This window comes from Leptonychotes weddellii, chromosome 4 (genome assembly GCF_054177405.1).
Source record: "Leptonychotes weddellii isolate Sample4059 chromosome 4, ASM5417740v2, whole genome shotgun sequence".
Taxonomy (NCBI): domain Eukaryota; kingdom Metazoa; phylum Chordata; class Mammalia; order Carnivora; family Phocidae; genus Leptonychotes; species Leptonychotes weddellii.
Window position 1 is genome coordinate 144,208,476 of NC_138372.1, and position 11,249 is coordinate 144,219,724.

An 11,249-nucleotide genomic window follows, 5' to 3' on the forward strand; every position below is an offset into this window, starting at 1 on the left:
TTGGGGTTCTACCATCTCCCCCGAATCCCGGTCAACTGCATCTAAAGCTGAGAGAAACCTGGGACTAAGTAGATATGACCTTCCACATGGGCTCTTTGAATTAAAGAGGGGTGCTAAATGTTTATCAAATGTATGCTTCCCTTTTTCCGTATCATCACTCCCTATACATATAGCAGCTTATTTCTTCCCTAATCAATTCTGCTGTCCTCAACCTCCATGCTTGCTTTAAGTATATTCCCTAACATGCACAGAGGACCATGTCACTCCTCTATTCCTACAGACTAAATCCCCAACTCCTTGGCAAGGCATGCAAGACTCTCCCTTATTGGGGCCTTTCTCTCTTGTCTGACCTGCTGCACAACCGTCAAACTCTGTGTGTTCATACCACTGGCCTGCTTGTGATCACACACATATGACATTGTTTCATGCCTCAGTGCTTCCGTGCATTGTATTGCTTCTGCTTGGAATGCCTTTCTCACCTTTCTTCTTCTGGCTAATTCTTACTCGACTTTCCAAACTTCATTGCCCTCCTCTTGGATCTTACAGCATCTTGTACTTCTTGTCATTTACCAGGTAAGATGTATATAGTCTGCTAAAGTGTCTGTCCCGTCCACTTGGCAGTAAACTAGGGCCCATATCTTACCTATGTGTGTCTCAATCACATAAAATGCCTTGCACAAAGATAATCTTAATAGTTTGACTGCTTCTTGCTTCTACCTGTCCTTTCTAAGTCATTTTACCTGCTATTTGGTAGTAGCTATGCCCTATTTCATTTACTGCAATGGTATGTTAAAAGAAAAAAAATCTAATGTCTCTCTGGCTCAGGTACTTCTTCTGAGTTTCAGATCATTTATTTATTCACTGCTTGGGTAGCATCTGCACTTGTATATCTCCCAGGAATCCAAAATCAAGATCCAGCTGTCCACTACTGTTCCCTTTCTTCATCAACAGCACCTTGTTGATCATGCTAGGAAATAGGAGTCACGCTAAATCACTCTGTTTTCTCAACTCTCCGGTCATCAAGTCCTATTGATTCCACCTTTCAAGCCTATTTTAGCTCCAATTCTTTTCTAATCCACTGTCACTATACCACTTGAAGCCATATAATCTCTCACCCAAAGCCTTTTAAAAGAAATTTCTAACTATATTGCTGTATCTACTCTTAACTTTCTCTCATCTATTTTACATATGACAGACAAAATTACTCTTTATGAAAATCTGATCTGTTTGTTTTCTGCTTAAAACCACTCAATGGCTTTTCACTGTTTTTAGCATGAAGTCTGAAAATCCGTAAAGTGGCCTCTAAATTCCTGTTCCTTTTGCTCACTGATTTCCTTTAAATTTCTCAAATTCAGCCAACTCCTTCCTATCACCCAGTCAAGCTATTTCCTCTGCCTGGATCATCCTCCCCACCCTCCTTACCCCCCTTACCAGGCCAAACTCACCCTTTGGCTTTAATATGGTAACACTTTTCTTTTCTTTCTTTCTTTTTTTTTTTTTTAAAGATTTTATTTATTTATTTGTCAGAGAGATAGAGAGAGAGCACAAGCAGGGGGAGCGGCAGGCAGAGGGAGAAGGAGAAGCAGGCTCCCCACTGAGCAGGGAGCTGATGCAGGACTCAATCCCAGGACACTGAGATCACGACCTGAACCGAAGGCAGACGCTCAACCATCTGAGCCACCCAGGTGTCCCAGTGGTAACACTTTTCTGCTCTTTATAGTTATATTCACTTATAAATGTATCCCTAAAAATAGTTTGCATTTGCTTGTTTTAGAACTTTATATAAGTGAAATCAAATTCCACAAATCTTTTTATGACTTGTATTTTATATTCAACATTATGTTTGAAGGATCCATCCATGTTGCTGAATGTGTAATTTGTTCATTTTTCTTGCTCTATAATATTCTACATTTTCTTAAAATCTATTCTAAAATCAATGAACTTTAGGGTTGTTTTCAGTCTGGGGTTGTAATGAATTATGAATAATGTTGCCATGATCCTTCTTATACATGTATCTGGATCTATCAGTGCACCCATTTCTCCATGGTATATATTTATGACCTTTGACAATGCCAGATTGTTTTCTAGAGTGGACATTCAAGATTATAACCATAGGGTTGTTTTCAGTCTGGGGTTGTAATGAATTATGAATAATGCTGCTATGATCCTTCTTATACATGTATCCTGATCTATCAGTGCACCCATTTCTTCACAGTATATACTTTGACCTTTGACATTTAGTGCCAGATTGTTTTCTAGAGTGGACATTCAAGATTATACCCATACCAGGAATATATGAGAGTTACTACTGCTATGCATCCTTGCTGACACTTTTTAATTCATGCCAATCTGATGGAGGAGTGTTTTGCTTACACTTGTTATAATAAATTGATACTTTATAAAGTAATATGGCAATATGTGGTCACTTGTTTCCAAAGCTGGCCACAACAGTGCCTCCAATCCCACATGCCCTTCTGCAATGTGATTTTGTAGTTTCCCCATTAAAAAATGGAGTCTCTTTCTCTTCCCCCTAAATCTGAGCTGGTGCCATGACTTGTTTTGACTTCTAGATCTAGGTCTTATGAAGCCTGGTAGTTTCCACTTTCACTCTCACGGAATGCAGCTGCCGTATAAGTTCAGGCTAGACTAATGAATGATGAGAGACTACATAGAAAGAGAGAGGCCAAGCCAGCCCCCAGCTATTCCAACTACCCCAGCTAAGGTGCCAGGTGCATGAGTGAAGTCATCTCAGATATTCCCACCTCAAGTGAGCTTTCAGCTGAATGCAACTGCATGAGTGAACCCTCCATATAAATTTTTTTAACTATCTTAAAGAAATGTTTTAAAATGAAGGTTTAAAATATGTACAAAAATGTTAATCGTAGTGATATTTGCATTTTTTAAAAAAAGTAGAAACAACCTCTATGTTTAAAATTTTAAATGTGGAGTAATTAAATTATGATGCTTTCATAAGGTAGAACACTCTACAGGCAAAACTACATTGAAAGGATTTTTAATGACTTTAGAAAATACTGAAGAAAAATATCAGGTGGTGGTAAGGGCAAGATCATTATATATTTATACATATATTCTTGTTTAAAAATTGTACATTGAAAAACATTGGAAAAAACAAATCAATCTATTAACAATAGTGTGGTGGGTTTTCCCCCCAGTCTTTGAAACTTTTCTACAGAGAAGATATATTACTTCTCTAATGAGAGAAAATATGCTAATGCCCTTTTTTAGGACAGTAACAAATTCGACGTGCTCTGGTAGAGAAGATTCCCCTACTCTGAAAGTTGTACAGGCTGTGGCACTGTGCTTGCCCTGGTGGCAATCAGCTCACATTTTAGGAGCAGACCTGAAGGCCTGGTAGCCCAAATTTTTGACATTGGTAGACAGAATTTCTAACTCTTTATTTTTCTAAATTAAAAATAAACTCTACTATTATACTGTTAGAATTATTTCATAAAAGAAATGATATTTCAAAGTCCTGAATGTAAGAAGAACATAATTGCAAAATAAGACAACCCTTTAAACATATTTAACTTTATGAAAAACTCACTAGGGACTTTGAAATTTTCATTTTGCCATGGACTGGTGGAGACTTCATTTGGGAGACTGGCTCAAAGAAAGAAAAAACAAAAACACTGAACTTAAGACTACACGGGGATATCAAAAGTCCTATATATTCTTACTCAGTAGAAAATGACCTAGATTTCCTAATAAAATTATCTTCCAAGTTGAGAGGGATGAAACTTCTAGAGTCAGGAGTCAAATTCAGCTTTCTTCAAGGGCAGAGTTTGTCCAAGTGGAGGTGCTTATTCAATATTCAACTTCAAGGGCACTCTCCCAGACCTACTGATAATGAATCTCTGGGAGTGTGGCCTCGGAACCTACATTTTTAACAGCATCCACAGGGGGGATTTATACACCTGACCCTGAAGGAGACATTGCCTTTTAAGGGTTCTCTATCTTGATCTGGTTGGTGGATCATGACTGTAACGTGTAAAAATTCATCGAGGTGTACACTTAACTTTTATACTTCAGGGAAGTTATACCTCAGTAAAAAGTAAAAAGAAACAAAAACCACTAAGAGTTACATAATTGCCTTAGCAAAATAAATTTAGTAAATTTTAATTCATACTAGCAGTTATAAATTATATATTTCTGTTGCTCTGAAGCAGATTGTTTTGCATTTTGTTGGCAAATTTAGGCGCTGGTTATTTTAGAAACAATTTTTAAATAGTTTTGGTTAAAATAGTCTAAATTTTTTAAGGGAAAAATAATTCTAGTGTATAGCCAAATTTATTTGAAAAACAAGCCATTATTTTGTTTTCTTTCATATAGATAACATTCATTACTATAGATTGTTAAAAGTTTGTATTTCTTCAGAAAGTTGATGTTTCAAGTAAATTGTACTTTTAAACCCCTATGTTTTTTGTTTTGTGAATATGTAGAAATGAAAACTGTAAGAAGAAAGAAAGAGAGGAAGAGAGGGAGGGAGGAAAGAAAGAAGAGAAAGGAAAAGCGAAGAAAAGAAAGAACATGGAACAAACAGTACCCTAAGGACAAAATATTTCTGCCCATCCGCTCAAAATAAATCCCTCATATAGCTTAAGACATTTCACATGTTTTGATTGTTAGTTTTATCTTAACTATTCTCTGATTCCCACTTAGAACAGCTTCTTAATGCATAATACCTTATTGTAACACTTTATGTTTGAACATATTTTGTAGTTGTTTCTACTGATGTGTACTTACAAGCTTTGTTATTATTATTTAAAATATATGACCATTTCTGTGTTGGAAAGAGAGAAGCAGGGACTCACTAAGGGCAGAGTACCTTAAATAATTTGTGGCTTCTCATTCTGATGCCTGATTTATCACACACCTTCACAATTTTACTAGAGTCAGAAGGAGGCCTGTTTTCTCTTGGAATGCTACGTTCTTTGGGGAAGGAAGTATTCAGAGTCTTTAACACTGTATTGGAGTGTCCCCTGAGTATTTAGCATCTGGATATGGCCGTCATCACAGTAATGAAAGGTAGAGCAGGCCATAACTGACCTCTGTCCCGGGGAAAAGCAGGATCGACACCAAATCTACCATGGCTTTTCCCAGTGTTGCAAAAATAATGGGTTATGGCATCTATATAAAATACTTCTGCAGTCTTGCATTTTTAATTTGTGTATTGTCACCCAGCCTATATACAATTAGGAAATAACAGTTAATGATATTTCTATAAACATTTAGGGGATTATAAGCCATAATTTTTTTTTAAAGATTTTTATGTATTTATTTGAGAGAGAGAATGAGAGAGAGATAGAGCACATGAGAGGGGGGAGGGTCAGAGGGAGAAGCAGACTCCCTGCTGAGCAGGGAGCCCGATGTGGGACTCGATCCCGGGACTCCAGGATCATGACCTGAGCCGAAGGCAGTCACTCAACCAACTGAGCCACCCAGGCGCCCAAGCCATAATTTTCATAACAACAATTACAGGCTGTTAGTGTTAACTCTGTTTTTCTCATACACATATAATAGTGTCTTTCTCCTTTTTTTCAATAATAAATAGTGCTAAAAATTTTAGAAGGATTTCTGAAATATAGTAAATAACCCATATTTGTTCAGAAATTATTTCCTTAGTATTACAAGGAGAGAGAAACTTTTTTTTTATTATGTTATGTTAATCACCATACATTACATAAGGAGAGAGAAACTTCTAAACTAGATGGCTCATCTGACTTATTTTGTATTTATTTAAAAAAATATATTGCTTAATATAAAAATTATATATATGTAATAAAAAGATTTAAAAATTCAGAAAAGCCAAGAAGAAAATAATTTAAATCTCCGATAGAACAACCACTTAGAAATAATCCCTGTTAATATTTGTATGGAGGAATACATCAAGAGTGAGACTGGTAGGTCACTGCATTTATTTAGCACAATGTACTAGACCTTACTTTTCAAATATTAGTTCATCTGATTCAAAGAACAATTCTGTAAGGTGGTCCTATTATCAACTCTATTTTACAGAAGAGAAAGCTACAGAATAGAGTTATTAAATTACTTGCCCAAGGTCAGACCACTAGTAGGTGGCAAAGTTGGGATTCAAGGCCAGGCAGCCTGACTTTGGAGTCTGTATTTTTAGTCACTTGCTAAACTTACAGTTACCAATATATTTTTAAAATAGCTTAAGGAGGGCACGTATTGCATGGAGCACTGGGTGTTATACACAAACAATGAATCATGGAACACTACATCAAAAACTAATGATGTTCTGTATGGTGACTAACATAACAATAAAATTTTAAAAAATCAACTCAAATAGAAAAAAAATAAAATAGCTTTATAGAGGTATAATTGACATGCCATAAACTGCACATATTTGAAATATACAATTTGATAATTTTAACCATCTTCACTGTTTTTAAGCATACAGGTTAGTAGTGTTCAATATATTCACATTGTGTGTAGTCAGTCTTCAGGATTTCCCATCTTGCGGAACCGAGACTCTCTAACCATTAGACAACATCTCCACCATTACTCCCCGCCCCCACCACACACACACACTCAAGCCTTTGGCAACCACCATCCTACTTTCTGTTTTATCAATTCGACTACTTTAGGTATCTCATATGAATGGAATCACACGGTATTTGTTTTTTTTGTGACTAGCTTATTTCACTTAGCATAACGTCCTCAAGTTTCATCCATCCTATAGCATATGACAAGATTTCCTTCTTTACTTTTTAAGGCTGAATAATGTTCCTGTGTGTGTAGGTACCACATTTTGTTTATCCACTCATCTGTCAATACCATTTGGCCTGCTTTCACCTCTTGGCTATTGTGAATAATGTTGCTATGAACATGGCTGTGCAAATATCTCTTTGAGATTCTGTTTTCATTTCTTTTGGTTCTAAACCCAGAAGCAGGATTGCTGGATCATATGGTAATTCTATTTTAAATTTTTTGAGAAAGGATCATACTGTTTTCCATGGCAGATGCACCATTTTGCATTCCCACCAACAGTGCACAAAGATTCCAATTTCTCCATGTTCTTGCTACCACCTATTATTTTGTTTTCTTTTTCTATAGTAAACATTCTAATGGGTGTGAGATGGTATCTCTTGGTGCTTTTGATTTGCATTTCTCTAATAATTAGTAATGTGAGAATCTTTTCGTATTTTTTGGTCATTTGTATACATCTTTGGAGAAATATCTAGTCTAGTTCTTTGTCCATTTTTAAATTGAGTTTATTTTTTTCTTGATGAAGGAGATCTTTATATATTCTGGATATTAATACCCAATATGTTTTTTAAATAAACATGGAATAACATTTCTACTTTGCAGGCTGTTTTACAAAGTGCTTTTTCATTTTATGTATTTTGAATGTATTACTTTGCTATGAAATCTATATTCTGGCATATGTTTATAGTACAATTTTTAACGATCCTTTTATTGCAAACATGCTATTTTCATTTTTTTGTCATGGTAAATTAAACTACACTGATCATATTTATTGATTTTATGATAGTTTCTGTATTAGTTTCTGGAGTCCCTTGTTACAAAGTACCACAAACTTCATGGATATAAACAATAGAAGTTATTCTCATAGTTCTAAGGGCTAAAAATCTGAAACCTGGCAGGACCACGCTGACCCTACAATTCTATGGGATCATGTTCCTTTCATTTTCTGCCTTCTGGTGGCTATTAGCATTCTTTGACTTTTGGCTGCATCATTCCAATATCTGCCTCAGTGGTCACATTGCCTCCACCTCATCTCTATGTAATCTCCCTCTGCCTTAATCTTTTAATAATGTTTGTCATTGGATTTAGGGCCCACCCAGATAATACAGAATGATCTTATCATCTCAAGATCCTTAACTAAATGACAACTGCGAAGACTCATTTTCCCTATAAATTAACACCTAACAAGTTCTGGGGATTAGGACATGGACAGACTGGGTGGAGGGGGGAGGGAGCACTATTCAACCCACAACAGTTTCATTAAGATAAATTTCTAAAATTAGAATGGTTAGTTCAGGGTACGATGGTTTTAGACAAATATTTTCAAATTGTGTTCTAGAATGACCTTGAATCACATTTTTAATGTTCTTAAACGTGTGTTGTGTGTGTGCTTACATACACACCATGGAAAAATATATGTGTACGCCATAAAAATTAAAAAAGGAAAGAAAAGAGAAGAGAAAATTGGAGGTGGGAAGAAAGTGAAAAAAGAATACTGGGAATTGTCAGAGCTGTCCTCCTTAATAATTCTGTCAATAGTTGTATCAGTAAAACATGCCTTACTACTCTTGGCCTAGAGAGGTGGCCAAACTTGTGTAGCTTTAACTTATTTATTTGGTTATCTCTGTTTTGTTTCTGTTTAGAAATATATTTTGTTTTCAAAAATTTGCATTTTATTTAAATAATCTTTAATTATGACATTCTCTATTAAAAAGAAATGTTTTTCCTATTTTCCTCAATTGCCACATAATCTTTACAATGTAGAGTATAAATTTTTGGACTTTTAAAATCATTTGATGAATAAGCTAAGAAAAGCTTTGTATGTATGTATGTATATGGTTGGGAGATGGAAAATCATCAGGATTCTTTTCTGAAACCTACTTGAAAAGTTCACCAAAAAGGAACTATGTCTCAGGATAAAAGTCATTTTCAAGAGCATTTGGGTAATAAATCATGTGGAATTGTATTTTCAATACTTTATCATGAATAGCGAGTGATGAATCATTAGGTCCTGATAGAAGGTGACCTTTTGTAATCAACTAGTAGAACTTACACTTCAGTTGAGTGTGAGTTCTTTAAAGTCAGAGGTAATGTACTTTTTCCAGGGATGTGACAGTTGCTCAAAATTGGGTTTTGAACTTCTCTCTTAAAAATAACTGGGTTGTTTTTTTTTTGAAGATTTTATTTATTTATTTGAGAGAGAGAGATAACGAGAGAGAGAGCACGAGCGAGGAGAGGGAGAAGCAGGCTCCTTACTGAGCAGGGAGCCTGACGCGGGGCTCGATTCCAGGACCCTGGGATCATGACCTGAGCCAAAGGCAGATGCTTAATTGACTGAGCCACCCAGGCACCCCAAAACTAACTGGTTTTAACTTGTGGCTTAAGATTATCAAAAATGAGCCAGTTTCATTTATTTGATAAACCCATTTCATATTTTGTCCAAAATTTCAATTTATTTTTCAGTTTGACCCTCCACTGGACCTGGCTCTAAATAACTTTTGTCTGGTTCCAAAAAGATCAAATCCATTTTCACAAAAAAATAATTTGCCACCAGAGAAGATATTCAGTATGTTGCCACATTTACCAAAAATGATTTAAGCAACAGCATTATCATTAAAATAAGTAAATGGCCTTCTGAGGAATGTACTTTGAGACAGGGCACTTAGAAGTGTTATTTGTGGTATGTTTTCATTAACATCCTGACACCTTGCTACAAAGGTAACACAATAGAGTTGTTGGATACTAGATTTTATGGGACAAAGATAACTCTCAAGATTTTCTAGTCAAACTTCCTAATTTTACAATTAAGGAACAGTGAGATTCAGGCAACTTAAACTGCAGAAGGCTAGCTACATCCTTAGTTGGCAATGGAGTTTAGGGAAATCCACGCTTTTTAATTTGATTTAAGGGCTTAGATTATGTATATATGTTGTAGCTGATGTTGTGAATTGGCAAGCAGCTAGCAAAGTTCAACCTGCAAACGAGTTTACATTGTCTAGAAATGTTCAAGTAACTTAAGGAAGATAGGGCAGTTACTCTCCATTTCAGATTAACAATGGGTTTTAGTTATGTATGAAACATATGACCTTTAGGTAAAGTCAGATTTAATAAATAAAAATTTGAATTTCAGGTAAATAATGCTTAATTTTTTACTATAAGTATGTCCCAAATATTGCATGGGATATACTCATACTAAAAATATTCATTTAGGGCGCCTGGGTGGCTCAGTCGTTAAGCATCTGCCTTCGGCTCAGGTCGTGATCCCAGAGTCCTGGGATCGAGCCCCACATCAGGCTCCCTGCTCCGCGGGAAGCCTGCTTCTCCCTCTCCCACTCCCCCTGCTTGTGTTCCCTCTCTGGCTGTCTTTCTCTCTGTCAAATAAATAAAACCTTTAAAAAAATATTCATTTATTTGGAATTATTTGGAAATTTAACTGGGTGTCGTGTATTTTATCTAGCAAATCTAGCTTTGGAGCATATGAGGCATACACATTACCATTTCAAACCAGCCTACCAGCCAGGTATGGCAGAGCTATTTACAATTCACTAAAGAGTCCTATGTTCCCTCACATTTCACAGCTTTCTTGAAATTAGGCAGAGCCACATGACTTGTTCTGGCCAATGCTGTGGTTTGAAGTGATGTGTGTCAGTTGATTGATGTACTTAAAAGCCAACGTGCAACCAATCCCTGTCCCACCCCCCTCCCACCCCCCAATCCCCGTCACACTGCCCCTACTGCAGTGAACTAGAACTAGAAGCCATGTGTTCAAGATGACATACATGCAAGGCGCAGTACTTTTGTATCCCTGAAGAAAAGTTGAAATTGAAGTACCCTAGAGAACTATTGGACCCACAGCATACTTTGCGTGTGTAAGAAATAATCTGTTAGGGGCACCTGGGTGGCTCAGTCAGTTAAGCGTCTGCCTTCGGCTCAGGTCATGATCCCAGGGTCCCGCATCAGGCTCCCTGCTCAGCGGGAAGTCTGCTTCTCCCTCTCCAACTCCCCCTGCTTGTATTCCCTCTCTCTGTCAAATAAATAAAATCTTAAAAAAAAAAAAAAGAATCTGTTAAACCACTGCAGCTTGGCATAACCTACCCTGATGAGCCTACCGTGTATCATTAGATAAATTAAATAAATTCTGTGAGTCTAAGTTTGCTGCTTTTTTTTTTCTAAGTAATCTCTACACTCAACGTGGGGCTTGAACTCACAACCCAGAGATCAAGAGCCGCACTCTCTACCAACCAACAGGCACCCTTGCTGTTGTTGTTTTTTAATCTTTATGGAGTGGCCATCAACTTTGCAGATTTGTTTGAAGGACTGAATGAGAATTACAGATGAAAAAGTTTAGCACTCTGTAGGCTGCAACAAATGAGAACAATATTTAATGACAGCATGCCCTTATGATTTTTGTTTTAATTCTTAGAACAATCTTATGAAATTGGTGTTATTATCACTTTCATTTCACAACTAAGGGAAATAAGGCTTGAAGTGGTTGAGCG

The 11,249-nt window shown here is 36.4% G+C and overlaps 1 long non-coding RNA gene across 2 annotated transcripts in view; it reads left to right on the plus strand.

Moving 5' to 3' along the window:
• The window catches only part of LOC145720962 (uncharacterized), a 25,633-nt gene extending 14,733 nt beyond the window's left edge, over window positions 1-10,900 (plus strand). For both annotated transcript variants that reach the window (XR_014144344.1, XR_014144345.1), the window contains exons 2-4: window positions 1,530-1,696; window positions 2,571-2,767; window positions 4,461-10,900. This is a non-coding gene — a long non-coding RNA (uncharacterized LOC145720962). The remainder of the gene's footprint in view (window positions 1-1,529; window positions 1,697-2,570; window positions 2,768-4,460) is intronic.
• Window positions 10,901-11,249: the final 349 nt, after the last annotated feature.